Raw genomic sequence first — 16,302 nt, forward strand, 5'->3', positions numbered from 1 at the left:
ATACTTAATCCAATATAATTAGAAATTGTGGGAAAACGACATAGTAAACAATTTGTTTCGGTATTTATCATGTTGTCTTAACGGGTTTACGAGGATTTCAAGTAGATAAATATATGTAACAGAAATTGTCGTGAAATTAACTACGGTTAATGATTTTGTTTCAGAATATTGATTATGTCTGATAACAAAACCAAAATTAAACGAGAATTAATTTTTTGCTTACTAGAATTCTTTCTAATTTTATATTTTTTGTTTATTTTTATATTTTAAAAGTTTATGTTTTGGTCTCTAAACTGAGCATGTTCAATTAGGTCCCTAAATGATGTCCGATTGACCTGAAAATTTTCATGTTACTAATTAAGGAATACTAAGGAATAGTGATGATCTTAACTTGGCATTTTGACATTGAATTGTTTGGTTTTGTGTAATGATTGTTATACCCTTGACTGCCTATTGCGACTATCTTGCAATGTTCTGAATGTTATGCGATTTTAAGTTCATCATTAATATCCACTGCCATGTGTTGCACGATGTTTGATTTTAATTTGTAAGCTTCCACTTAGTGTACATGTTTTAGGCTTTTGTTTTGTTCGACAAGATCAGAACCTAGTGTTATGTGCGCTAGGGGTATAATTGGCATGCCAAGAGTCGAGGGTTCTACGTGGTCCTTCAGAATATATATATATAATCCTTTGGAACGTATATGTGGTTCTTCGGGACACATATTTGGTCCTTTGGAATATATATGTGATCCTTAAGGAGTGATCCTTTGGGACATCTATGTGGTCCTTTAGGGCATTTCTACGCTGTCCTTCGGGACAAATTCTATATGCCCCTAGTGGGAATTTATACGAGTTGTGGTGACAACATATGTGCACAACCTCAATGTTCTCACATATCTTTAGTTACAAGAAGTATACATGGCCTAATAAAGAGATAACAACAAATACACTATATGAGATGTATATTCTTTGTGATATGAAATGTATTACATGAATTATATGATGTTGTGTTTATTGTTTTGTTAAATGAATCATATGATAGTTAAGAATGCTAGGTACAATAATATATGACTAAAAGATATGAATGAGTATAATACTGGTAAGGAAATGTGGTTAATGATGAAAATGACAAGATATGTATATGTATAAATTTGACTATATGAAATGTTATATTGTTTTGAGTGATATCATTGTATGAAATTTTCATGCATTGTTAAGTATTTAGAGTTTCTATTATAAGTTTAAAGGCGTCACTAAGTCATCAACTTAGTGTGTGAATGTTTCACACGTAGCAACGAGGGTTATGACAGGTCAGCTTCTTCGATCCGAAGATCAGATCAGAAAAGTAATGATTTGTATGTATTTGATTTTAATGAGTACAGTTGCATGTAATTAAAGATTTAGTTGAAAATGCACTGATCGATTTTGTAAAACCATATGATTGCAATTAATTAAAAATGTTTATTTTCTTGAAATGTGAAATTGAATTTTCTTGCTAATTTGTAAAAGGAAATGTTTTAAAAAGTCAATGTGACACCTCAGACCCATATCTGGGTCGGGTACGGGTTAGAGGTGTTACAATAATGTTTAAAATATTATCCTAAAACTTGAGTTCAATCCAAATATGAATTGCAGAAACGTGAAGCCAATTCATTCGTGCTTCTAGAAATGCTGACTGGATATTCTAGAAGGTGCTGACATTATCGCATCATCAGATGTTTCATGTCTGAATTCATGCCCACTAATCCAACTTTGATTTCGATAATAAAAAACTGCATAATTCTTTTCTTTTAGTTCAATTTCTAGAATCTGATATCTTGCACAGAAAGTGAATCAAAACGAACAAATAAGACACAAAAATCAATGATTAAGGAGTAATTTAAAAGCAAAATATTAACTAAATTAAGAACTTATCAAATTCTCTTTCACTTATTCAATGCTTGTCCTCAAGCATTCATCAATTGACATATCAAAATCATAAGTTTCCGTCTTCAATTTTAATTAATTTCTCAAACTTCCAATCGAACTAAGTCCATGATATTTGCCGAATTAAAGTTACAATCAAGCAAAGACAAAACTAAGAAAATTTAAGGTAAGTAAGACATCCCAATTAATTTCCAACTTAAATGAAACATGACTCAATACCTTACAAAGATTCACGCATGTCTGCTCAAAGTGTTTGGGGTTAGTGAAATTGCTCAAACAGAAACTAACCAAAATATTACCATAGGCTTGGAATCCAATCAAGTCTCCACTACGAAAAATGAACATAATGCAATAATCAAGGGGTCTTAAACAAGGTGTAATAGGGCTTAGGTTAGGGTAGGGAAAAGGCCAAAAAGAAAGGTTTAAAATGCCAAAACAAGAGAAATTTTTTTAAAAGAAAATCCAGGAATCAACATGAAACACAATGAAAGATGGAAGGCAATTGAAACGATCAATTTTTCCTTATTCTTCTTTTTTTCTCTGTAAACAGTGTACATTTTTTTTCTTTTTTTCTACTATTCAAAATAGTGAATTTTTTCTGCTGTTCGAAACATTGAACAATTTTTTTTAACTTTTTTTTCGTAATAGTGATTTTTTCTCATTTTCTCTTGGAACAAGATTGATACAAGATCTCAAGTCTCGGCAAGGGTGTGAAAAGAGAGGAAAATAAAAAAGAAAGGCTTCGGGTTTAATTATGAGCTTTAAAATAAAGAAAGAGAAATATGCTCAAATGTGGTTCACTAGTGGATATATAAACGGGTAGGCTTTTAGGAAAAAATGGGTTTATCCTAGTTGTCCCTATCACATTAAAACATTACATTCAACATATAGTCTCGATATGCATTGTGATTACAAGTTCTAGAACATCCTAATTAGTTTGACACAAACATGTCAAACAATGAGCAAGAAAGAAAACGTATGCTCGTTAGACTCAAATCTCACAAGAAACGTTTATAAGCACTGAGTTAAGTTCATCTCTATCGACAAAAGCATGAAATATCAATGCTCAACAAAAAATTCACCAGCTATACCAATTACCAATTTTGCAAATTAAATTCGATCAAAACATAATCACAATCCAAAAGGAGGTAAGAGAATAAAGAAAAGTTCAAGACTAGAAAGCAACGATCCCAACACATCAACATTAGAATAACTCAATTTCAAACAATTAAACGAGTCAAGGAAAAATTTGACAACATGTTTATTCTTCCCCCTCACTTAATCTGTTTTTTCCTAAAATGTATATCGAATTGAAAAACAAAGAAAGGGAAAAGGAATATTCCCCAATCTAGTGGCGACCACGACCACGTCGAGACAAGCCCTGTAACAACCCAACCCGTACCCGACCCGAATACGAGTCCGAGATGTCACATTGACTTTTAATAACGATATTCTTACAAAATATCAAAACATTTAAACTCTTTTAAGAAAATATGATAATATATTGTTGAATCATGTTTGTTATAACCAATTTAAGAAAGTATACGTTTTATGAACAGTAAAATACGACATGAACAGTGCCCGTGAAAAGTGATGAACAATACCAGTGAACAGTGAATAGTATACCGATGCACTACTACATGAACAGTGCATCAATGCACTAAAATTTCGAATAAAAAATGTGTATCGATGTACTGCTACAGTGCATCGATACACTGCTACAGTACTAATGCAGTACTGCTACAGTAACTTTGGTAAACATGCATAAAATTCATAAAAATTTAATCGTTCATCGTTATACAGTTACCATTTACATAAATACGTTTTAATTTCTTTAAAACATTTTTTTATTAAAATCTACTACATTCCTACTAAAATATAACTAAAACTGTTCATTATGTCATACGGTTACTGATGAGGCGTCATTGATTGAATATCCAAATATCTCCTTACAAGCTGTATTCAACCTACGCGTGTAATAAACACACGTTAAGTATTACTTAGTGAGGCATAAATAATCACAATAACATTTCTACATACAAGATATATTCTGATATTTAATCTCCAAGGAATCTTTAGTTCCAACGAATATACTACAATCTGCATTATTGATGTCATTAACTCATTTATCAATCATTATTGGAATCCATACATTCCATAGGAAATTCATACATTCCATAGGAAATTCTTACAATGCATGTAATTTCCTTTTAATATTAGCACTCTCAGTGCTCTATCTGGAAGATCAAACACTCAGTATGCTTCCCCTTTCATTTTAGCACACGAAGTGCCCTATTAAAAAATTCTTACCATTAGTATGATTTTGTTACCATTTTAGCACATAAAATGCCCTATGTGAAAATTCATATCATTAGTATGATTTCCTTATCTATGTAGCACTCTTAGTGCTTTATCTGGAAATCCATACACTCAGTATGATTCCATAACAATTTTAGCACATAAAATGCCCTATCTGGAAATCCATATTTTCAATATGATTTCCTTATCATTTAGCACACTTAGTGCTCCATATGGAAATCTATACACTCAGTATGATTTCCTTATCATTTTAGCACATAAAGTTCCATTCGGTAATCACTATACATACATCAATAAATTATGCTATTTTAACTATTACCACTTGTACGTACATAATTAAATGCACTCACCTGGTTCATCTTGCTACTATCTCCAATACGCAATTCTGATTACCAGCTACTTTGTCTTTGACTTTCGTTTTGCTAGACTCGGGAGCTTGATTTCGATCTACTCAAGCATCCATTAAAGACACATTCAATATCACTTATTAGTTTATTGAAATCTTTCATTTCTTAAACTAAATGAAAGGTTATTTTCATTTATTTATTTAATGTATGCATCAGTATATTTTATAGTGTATCGATGCATCCTCTCACTAGTGCATCGGTACACAACCTATGCACTGATGCACTATCTGCATTCGATGTTTATTTATTAAAGTGTGCATTGGTACACTCCTTGTGCATCGATGCACTTTGTCCACAATTTACATTTTCAGCACAAAAATAACTTAATTCCAGCTCAAATGCTCCATATTCCAACCCCTTTCATACCCTTAACTCAATACCTTCATCTAAACTCATTTACACTCATTTACTACATTCTTAACCTCAAGATCTTTTCTTTCACATGAGATTCAAGAATCATACCCAATTGTCAACATGTTCTAAATCCATTCTAACACTTCATATCTCTTAATTAAGTTGATGACAAGTCAAATCTACCATAAAACATTCATAAACCTTCATATTTCATCATGTCACTCAAAAACCCATTTTATTTAATCTCTAATATCTCATCAATAACTTAGTTTTAATCTCATTTAAACCTTCATTTAGCTTCCATAATATACAAAGCTTCAATCACTATCATAAATCGAAGGAAATAACCATTAAATTGGAAACTTACATTTGAGCTGAAGGGGAGAGTTTTCCACGGCAAGAAGAGAAGAAGATGAAAGGGTTGACTTCCTATTCCCCTCTTCATCTTATATCTTATATTAATTCCCCACTAATTGAATATTAAATTCAATTTAATCAAAATGACCAAAATATCCTTTTAATCATCCTTTCTTCCAATTTATTCTAAGCTATAAATCCTATTCATCCTCATCTTTCATTATTTAATTTAATAAATCCTCGTATTTTTAAATTATTTCAATTTAATCCTTAAATAAATTTTTGGGGCATTACAATTCTTCCCCTTAATAAAATTCATCCTCGAATTTTAAAGAAGTACCTGAATTAAAAAGATGTGGAAATTGCTTTTTCATATCCTCCTCCCTTTCCCAGGTAGCCTCTTCAACCTTGTGATTCTACCAAAGCACTTTGACTAGCGCAATCCTTTTGTTATGTAATTCCTTGATTTCCTTAGCCAAAATATTTATCGGTTCTTCCTCATAAATCAAGTCTGGTCGAATCCTTATCTCCTCAGGGTTGATAACATGTGAGGGATCTGATCTGTACCTTCTAAGCATTGATACATGAAAAAAATTATGGATCTTGTCCATATCCGGAGGAAAGGCCAATTGATAAGCCAGGGTCCTACCTTTTTCAATATCTCGTACGGTCCAATAAATCTCAGACTCAATTTTACTTTTCGCCCAAAACGTAATATTTTTTCCAATGTGATACCTTCAGAAACACTTTGTCTCCCACTTTATGTTCTATTTCTTTCCTTTTCAGATCTGTATAGGACTTCTGTCGATCCGAAGCTATCTTTAGATTGCTCTGGATAATTTTCACTCTATCCTCCATATCTTTCATCAAATCCGGCCCAACCAGATCTCAATCTTTTAATTCAAACCAATTTAATGGTGTTCTGCATTTTCTCCCATACAGAGCTTTATATGGAGCCATCTTAATACTTGATTGATAACTATTGTTATACACAAATTCCGCTAAAGGTAAATATTTTTCCCATGATCCCATAAACTCAATTACACATGCCCTCATCATATCCTCTATTATCTGAATAGCTCTATCTGATTGCCCATCTGTCTGCGGATGAAAAGTTGTACTAAAATTCAATCGAGTACCCAATGCCCCATGTAAAGATTTCCAGAATCTTGAGGTGAACCTTGGGTCTCGATCATACACTATCGATATCGACACTCCATACAATCTAACTATTTATTTTATATACATTTAAGCATATTTATCCATCGAGTAATCTACTCGAACTGGAATGAAATGAGCTGTTTTGGTCAATTGATCTACAATTACCCATATTGAGTCCTTTTTACTTGGTGACAAAGGTAACCCCGAAACAAAATCCATTATAACTCGTTCCCACTTCCATTCAGGAATAGACATTGGTTGTAGTAGTATGGAAGGTACTTGATGTTCAGCTTTCATTTGTTGACATGTCAAATATTTTGCTACAAACTCGGTTACAGCTCTTTTTATACTTGGCCACCAATAACGACTCTTTAAGTCTTGATACATCTTATTTCCACCGGGATGCATCGTCAACAGACTGTAATGCGTCTCACAAAGAATTTATTTCCTCAATTCCTCATCTTCGGGAATACAAAGTCTTCCTCGATAATATAAACATTCATTATCCCTCATTTCAAAATCTTTAATTTCCTCATTTTCAACTTACTTCAACCTCATTAAGCATTTCTTATCTCGACCTTGTAGCCCTTTAATTCGATCTAGAAATGGCGACTTTAATTTTAATTCAGCAATTAAAACACCATCATCATTAAATGACACATGTGTATCTAAAGCCCTTAGAGCTGCAAAAGTCTTTAGACTAAGCACACCTGCTACCACATTAGCCTTTCCCGGATGATATTCAATAACCAAATCATAATCCTTTAGAAGTTCAATCCATCTTCGTTGCCTTAAATTCAACTCTTTTTGAGTCAATAAATATTTTAAACTTTTATAGTCCGTGTAAACATGACAACGCTCACCATACAAATAATGTCGCCAAATTTTTAGAGCGAAAACCACTGCAACCAATTCTAAATCATGCGTTGGGTAATTTCTCTCATGATTCTTCAATTGTCTGGAGGCATAAGACACGACCTTTCCTTCTTGCATCAACACACAACCCAATCCATTATGGGATGCATCACTATAAACTACATACTCTTTACCCAACTCAGGTTGCACAAGCACTAGAGCTTCAGTTACAATTCTTTTTAGCATCTCAAAGCTTTCTTGGCATTTCTCTGTCCAAACAAATGGCACATCTTTTCACAATAGTTTGGTTAGCAGCAGAGATAACATCGAAATATTCTTCACAAATCTTCTGCAATAACCTGCAAGTCCTAAGAAACTCCGGACTTCTGTAATATTCTTTGGGGGATTGCCAATCTACTATGGCTAGAATCTTCTTATGATCCACTTTAATGCCTTCTCTCGACACTATATGATCGAGAAAAGAAATCTCAGATAACCAAAATTCGCATTTGGATAATTTGGCATATAACTTCTTATCACGAAGTATCTGAATGACTACTCGAAGATGAGTATCATGATCTTCCTTTGATTTGGAATAAACCAAGATATCGTCTATAAACACTACTACAAATTGATCCAAAAATGGTTGAAACAATCTGTTCATTAAGTTCATAAATGTTGTAGGAGCATTCGTCAATCCAAACGTCATTACCACAAATTCATAATGTTCGTACCAAGTCTGAAATGTCGTCTTTGAGATATCCTCTCTTTCAATCTTTAACTGATGATAACCTGATCTCAGATTTATCTTTGAGAATACTGATGCACCTTTTAATTGATCAAACAAGTCATCAATCCTCGGAAGAGGATACTTATTCTTTATCGTCACCCTATTTAATTGACGATAGTCAATACATAACCTCATAGAACCATCTTTCTTTTTCACAAATAACACAGGTGCTCCCCAAGGAGAAACACTGGGTCTGATAAATCCCTTATCCATCAAATCTTGTAATTTTGCTTTGAATTCCTTTAACTCTATTGGAGCCATTCTATACGGAGCCATAGAAACATGTTCAGTACCCGGATAAACCTCTATTATAAATTATACTTTGCGATTTGGAGGTAAACCTGGTAACTCTTCCGGAAATACCTCCGCAAATTCCTTAACTATAGGAATATCTTTTAACACCACTTTTGTTATTCGAGTATCTACCACATTAGCTAGGAAAGCTACACAACCTTTTGTCATCATTTTCTTAGTTGTCATGGCTGATATCACACAAGAGGGTGATTTCACTTTTTCAGCAATCACTACCATTTCGGAGCCTTTCGCATCTTTTAAAAATAATCGCTTCTTACGACAATCCACCCATCCATTATGCAAAAATAACCAATCCATGCCCATAATTATTCCAAATCCATCAAAAGATAGCTCCATTAAGTTTGCTAAGAATACAACCCCTTGAATCTTAATTGGACATTTTCTACATACTCGAGTTACCCTTGCACTATACCCCAGAGGGTTTACTGCTCTCATTTCAATATAGATTGGTTCTAAAGGAATTTCTCTAGTTTTAATCAACCTAGTACTAATATATGAGTGTGTCGAACCAGGGTCAACTAGAACAAAAAAAGGATCATCGAAAAGATGAAATGTACCTACTATAATCTCTGGATCATCTCGGTCATCTTTAGTCTTTATATTATATACTCGGGCCACTACCCGAGTTTCTTATCTCTGGCTAGCCTCAGATTGACCGCCTGATTTTCCTCTCCCTCTGCTTCTATTAGGTACTGCCACAGATCTCTCAGACTGTACGGATTTATCACCGTACTTTTTCGGGCGATTTCGAGCAAAGTGACCATATTCACCACAATTGAAACAAGTACCAGAAAGCAACCTACATGCTCCCCCGTGTGACTGCTTAGTTTTCCGTGAAGCTACATAATAATCAGTTCTATTTGTGAACTGAGAACCTGAGCCCTTGCCCCTTTTTGCATACTGTGCAAATGAAGACGTTCTGATTCCTTTTCTCGTCGAAATACTCTGATTTGCTGCTAACGTCTCCTCTAGAGCTCTTTCAATGACCTTTGCCCTATTTATAACCTCTTGTAAACTAGACAAGTTTAAGGCCAACATCATTTCTTTCAACTTAGGCCTCAAGCCCTCAATAAACCAATCCCGACAAGCTTTTTCATTAGGTACTACTTCGGTAGCATATCGAATAAGTTTGTTGTATTCAGCTTCATACTCATGCACTGCTCGATCGCCTTGTTTCAAGTTTAGAAATTTCAACAACATCGATCTCATAAACTGCTCCCCAATATACTTGTTTTTAAATTCATCCAGAAAGATCTACCAGTTTACTTGTTCGGCCGACGCATACATCGTCGTGTTTGTCCCCCATACTCGAGTTGATCCTCTGAGTAATGATACTGCTCCCCCCAACTTTTCATGATCGGAGCACTGTAGAGTCTCCAACATCACCTTAACATCATTCAACCATAAGTATGCGTCCATCGGACCCTCGCTTTACTCTCATTTAAATTCAGGAGCTCCCAAACTTTTTAACTCCTTTAGAATTAGCATCTTGGTACTAAAGGAGCAGGAGGGGTCGGAGAAGGTTGGAGTCATGCTAGGATAGCATCTAGAGCTCACATAAAAGCTCCAAACTCCGGAACAGGCATACCTTGAGATACTTGTGCACTTGCATTCTCCGATGGGATCGGATGTTCACTATTCGCTTCATAACTTTCGCTACCTGATCCATCTCTAATCTCTTGTCCATCCGCTCTTCTTGAATTCGTAAAATCCGACATCTATTATAACATACATGCAAATATTACTTAACTTAGTAAGAAGAGACATATATTATATTCTTTCTATAACCTATCAGTAACCTTGACATTTTAGTGGCATGTAAACTCATTTTTAACTCAAAACAAATTCAATTTAGTCCTAGAATCGACTAAACCTGTAGCTCTGATACCATTAAATGTAACAACCCAACCCGTACCCGACCTGGATACGAGTTCGAGATGTCACATTGACTTTTAATAACGATATTCCTACAAAATATCAAAACATTTGAACTCTTTTAAGAAAATATGATAATATATTGTTGAATCATATTTGTATAACCAATTTAACAAAATATATGTTTTATGAACAGTAAAATACGGTATGAACAGTACTCGTGAATAGTGAATAGTGAATAGTGTACCGATGCACTACTACATCAACGTGAACAGTGCATTGATGCACCAAAATTTTGAATAAAAAATGTGTATCGATGCACTGCTACAGTGCATCGATGCACTGCTACAGTACTAATGCAGTACTGCTACAGTAACTTCGGTAAACATGCATAAAACTCATAAAAATTTAACCGTTCATCGTTATACAGTTACCATTTACATAAATATGTTTAAATTTCTTTAAAACATTTTTTTATTAAAATCTATTGCATGCCGACTAAAATATAACTAAAACAGTTCATTATGTCATACGGTTACTGATGAGGCAACCTTGATTGAATATCCAAATATCTCCTTACAAGCTGTATTCAACCTACGCGTGAAATAAACACACGTTAAGTATTACTTAGTGAGGTATAAATAATCAAAATAACATTTCTACATACAAGTTATATTCTGATATTTAATCTCCAAGGAATATTTAGTTCCAACGAATATACTACAATCTGCATTATTGATGCCATTAACTCATTTATCAATCATTATTGGAATCCATACATTCCATAGAAAAATCATACAATTCATGTAATTTCCTTTTAATATTAGCACTCTCAGTGCTCTATCTGGAAGATCATACACTTAGTATGCTTCTCATTTCATTTTAGCACACGAAGTGCCCTATTCAAAAATTCATACCATTAATATGATTTTGTTACCATTTTAGCACATAAAATATCCTATGTGAAAATTCATAACATTAATATGATTCCCTTACCATTTTAGCACATAAAATGCCCTATCTAGAAATCCATATTTTCAATATTATTTCCTTATCATTTAGCACACTCAGTGCTCCATATGGAAATCTATACACTTAATATGATTTCCTTATCATTTTAGCACACAAAGTGCCATTCGGTAATCACTATACATACATCAATAAATTATGCTATTTTAACTATTACCACCTGTACGTACATAATTAAATGCACTCACTTTGTTCGTCTTGCTACTATCTCCAATACGCAATTCTGATTACTTAGCTACTTTGTCTTTGCCTTTCGTTTTGCTAGACTCGGGAGCTTGATTTCGATCTACTCAAGCATCAATTAAAGACACATTCAATATCACTTACTAGTTTATTGAAATCTTTCATTTCTTAAACTAAAAGAAAGGTTATTTTCATTTATTTATTTAATGTATGCATCGGTACATTTTATAGTGTATCGATGCATCCTCTCACTGGTGCATCGGTACACAACCTATGCATCGATGCACTATCTGCATTCGATGTTTATTTATTTAAGTGTGCATCGGTACACTCCTTGTGCATCGATGCACTTTGTCCACAATTTACATTTTGAGCACGAAAATCACTTAATTCCAACTTAAATGCTTTATATTCCAACCCCTTTCATACCCTTAACTCTAATACCTTCATCTAAACTCATTTACACTCATTTACTACATTATTAACCTCAAGATCTTTTCTTTCACATGAGATTCAAGAATCATACCCAATTTTCAAAATGTTCTAAATCCAATTCTAACACTTCATATCTCTTAATTAAGTTGATGACAAGTCAAATCTACCATAAAACATTCATAAACCTTCATATTTCATCATGTCACTCAAAAACCCATTTTCGTTAATCTCTAATATCTCATCAATAACTTAGTTTTAGTCTCATTTAAACCTTCCTTTAGCTTTCATAATATACAAAGCTTCAATCCCTATAATAAATCGAAGGAAATAACCATTAAATTGAAAACTTACCTTTGAGCTGAAGGGGAAAGTTTTCCACGGCAAGAAGAGAAGAAGATCAAAGGGTTGACTTCATATTCCCCTCTTCATCTTATCTCTTATCTCAATTCCCCACTAATCGAACATTAAATTCAATTTAATCCAAATGACCAAATATCCTTTTAATAATCATTTTTTACAATTTAGTCTAAGCTATAAATCCTATTCATTCTCATCTTTCATTATTTAATTTAATAAATCCTCTTATTTTTAAATCATTTCAATTTAATCTTTAAATAAATTTTAGGGGCATTACAAGCCCGGGAGAAGGTAAAAAAAAACCTCGACAAGGTTGGCTTCAATAGTGTCAAGGCGACCAGACACGCCTTGCATCTCAGCTCGCATATCCGGTTGGGAACTGGCTGTCGGAGGTGGTTCAATCCGCCTCATGTACACGCATCCATTACGTGGTGTAATAGTGTCGGGAGGTACAATCTAGGGGCAGTGGGAGTGCCTGTGAGAAGTCCTATTGAATCCAAACACCTAGCATCAATTGGATCCATAGAAAAAGCATGAGTAAAATTTACAGTATCAAAGGTCAATGGAAACAAACGAGATGCTAAATGTGTAATATAAGGTCCAAGAATCAAGGGTCGATTGGTTCATACAACTCGTGCGAATGCTGAGCGAACCAATATCCTAAGTTTACCTTCGTTCCGGTTTGTATACACCATAAGAAAAATAATTCAACATTACTCAAACAAGATGTAGTATCATTACGACTGAAATAGTTGTTGGCAAGGAACCGATGTATGTAACGGAGAGCGGGGTCGTGAATATGCCACGCTTTTGTAATGCGTGCATCGAATTGAGTGCTTAATTTGTAAGTGCCTCATAAGCCTTATTAGTGTCAAAATCTTGTTGAATCTCACAAAAAAATGTCAGATAATCATGGTCCGTGACATTGGTCACGAACCCCATAGAGAAGTTAAAATCATTTAATGACATCCTAAAATATTTTCCTAGCAGTCGAAAAGTAATAACATCGGGTGTATTCATAGATATGACAAGACGGTGTAGAAAAACAAAAGCGGTATAGAATTCGAAGACCAATTCATAGTAAGTATCACATCTAATATTCGAATAAGGAGTCCAACCAATAACATCAAAATAGCGCATCACAACATCATGTAAGTGTAAAGTGTCGAGTGTACGTGATGGAATATACTTACACACTTGAAACCTACGGTGAAGAATGCTATCGAAACTCCTTACGTCATCACCGTCAAAATCGAGATATCATTGCAACAACTCCTCGGGTGGAACCGAATATGTTTTCGGCCCCTTCGATGCCTTTCATCGAAATGATCGAACGTTTCATCTGGTGGTCCTTCGGTTTGATTTGAGCCATCTTCAAAAGATGTAGGTTGCGGCTGCTTAGACGAGCGGCGTGATGGAGAAGGCGCGGGTCCATACGAGGTTGTGAGACTCAGTTGTGGTAGTACACCACCCGAAAAATTGAATACATTCCTAAACTCTTCAGAATAGCCAAAAACAAGGTGACACATTAGTAACGGTTCAATATCGACAGGTTCGGAATTTACCTCGGGTTGTTCAAGTGTAGAAAACGGCAGAGACTCGAAATTCGGCATTGAACGTGTTCCCGAACCCGACAGGATGGAGTAAAACGTTGGGTTCGTCGGTGATGAAGGATTGGACGGTCGTAAAGTGCTCGGTCCTAGGGGTGTTCAAATTTTCGAACTAATTTGGTTAACCGAACGAACCGAATTAGTTCGGTTAACTCAGTAGGCCACTGAATTAGTTCGGTCGATTAATGGTTAAGAAAATTTTTAGAATTCGCTTAAAGGTTAATTCGGTTAATTAACCGAAATTAAATTTGAAATATAAAATATATTATATATAACATATGGGCTCAACCCAAACCATTTAAAACCCAATTAATAATTTAAGATCCAATAAATTTTAAATCTAAATCAATATTAATTAATTAAAAAATTTATATAAAATTTTTATTTTATAATTATATATTATTTAAATTAATTGTAAATTTTATTTGAATTAAAAAATATTAAATATGTTATATATAACATATGGACTCAGACCAAACCATTTAACACCCAATTAATAATTTAAGATCCAACAACTTTTAAACCTAAATCAATATTAATTAATTAAAAAATTTATATAAATTTTTTATTTTATACTTATATATTATTTAATTATATATTAAATTTTCGAAAAAGAGTTCTGTTCGATTAACGGTTAAAGAAAAAAATTCGGTTAATTCGGTTAATTGTAATTCGGTTCGGTCGGCCACCGAATTAACAGAATGAACAACCTAATCGGTCCGGCAGCTTAACGGTGGAATGAGGAACGACCGAATGATGGAGGGAAGGCGGCATTCTTGGGTGCATGTGTTGCCGTCCTCGGTGGTGATCTTTGTGGCCTTCGTGCACCTTTGATTATATGTACTCAGTGAATTGCTTAAATCCGGTTTCTATTGCGTGGCTGTCGGACCACCAGCAGTCGCTCCGAATACAGCAAGGTCCGAAAACCTTACCACCGCATAAATTATTCACATATATAATTTTATTTATTTTTCATTCAGGTTACGGTTGACTCTCACTGCTGTACACACATCGGAAGATATAAAAAGGCTTGTTTCAATAATATCAAAGTACGTCAAGTTTCAAGTTCCCAGCAGCAGTGATTGCTCCGATTATATAAGTCCCAGACTTTAGCTTATGTGTTGTATCGTAAACATGGGCTTCGTATTGTTTTATCACCAAACAAAATAACAATGGTCTTAAACGGCTAGACCTAAGTACTTGAGTTTCTCAAGCTGCTCTGTGTTTGTGTAATGCTTTCCTTGAGTTTGTACCTTTCCATACAATGATTGCTTCAATTACAGCTTCTGCTATTAAGAAATCTTTTATAGGTTTCTTATGTAATATCAGACAACAAAACAAAGGGCTTTTAACAGATTACTAAAAGATTTCTACAGTCCATTGTTCTCAGTGGCATGATTGTTTAATTATTACCAGCATATTATTTCCGCCTTGGATTATTTTTAGTTAATTGAATATTAAGAAGTGTGCTTGCCTATGATTTCATGATAAGTATGTGTTAAGTAATTATGCATGTTAGCTAGCTTATTATGGTCAAATGGATTAAGTTATGTTAGTAGTATGCATGCACATGTTGAATTGGTAAATTTGAATGTTCCTTTCCATTGAAATATCTCAAAATAAATTGACTATGTTTAAACGTGTTTATGCATGTTTTTGCTTGTATGATTTAGATGCATTGTAGGACTTTCAAATGGGACTCTGACTTCAGAACAAGAAATAGAAGATATTATTTACTTTGATGAATTTAATATTTATATTAAATTTAGAGTCCTTTTAATATTGTAAATTAAAATATATTATTTAATTTGAATATTAGTAGGATAATTATTCTTTGAATATGTCAATTTAAAAAAGTATGTGTTATCTTTTTAACTTTGAATATATTTCAAATTATATACTTTTGTATATTTCAAATTAATATAATATTTATTTAATTTGAATAATAAAATGAGTGTATATTTATTTAATATTTTAAATTTTAAATATATTATTATATGTTTAAATTTAGATATTAAAAGATGTTTAGTTGGAGTAAAACACTCTTGAAAATGTGTTAGTCGGCTCACTTGGTTATACAACTCTTAAAGATGTGTCTCGGTTCAGCTTCAAAATTTTTCCTGGGATGCAATTAGCCTTTCCTGAGATGTAACCAGATTTTCTTGTGAATTTGCTAACTTTCCTATGATTTATTCCAATTATGGATTTTGTGTTTACTGTTGGAGGGGAGGTTTTGGCTGATAAGCTGGCTTTTGATTTGTTGCATAACTGAAGTTTGGGTGGTCTCGCCATTCTAGATTATAAGTATTGATATATGGATTGTATTG

This window comes from Hibiscus syriacus, unplaced genomic scaffold, assembly GCF_006381635.1.
Source record: "Hibiscus syriacus cultivar Baekdansim isolate YM2019G1 unplaced genomic scaffold, ASM638163v2 tig00110156_pilon, whole genome shotgun sequence".
NCBI classification, from domain to species: Eukaryota; Viridiplantae; Streptophyta; class Magnoliopsida; order Malvales; family Malvaceae; genus Hibiscus; species Hibiscus syriacus.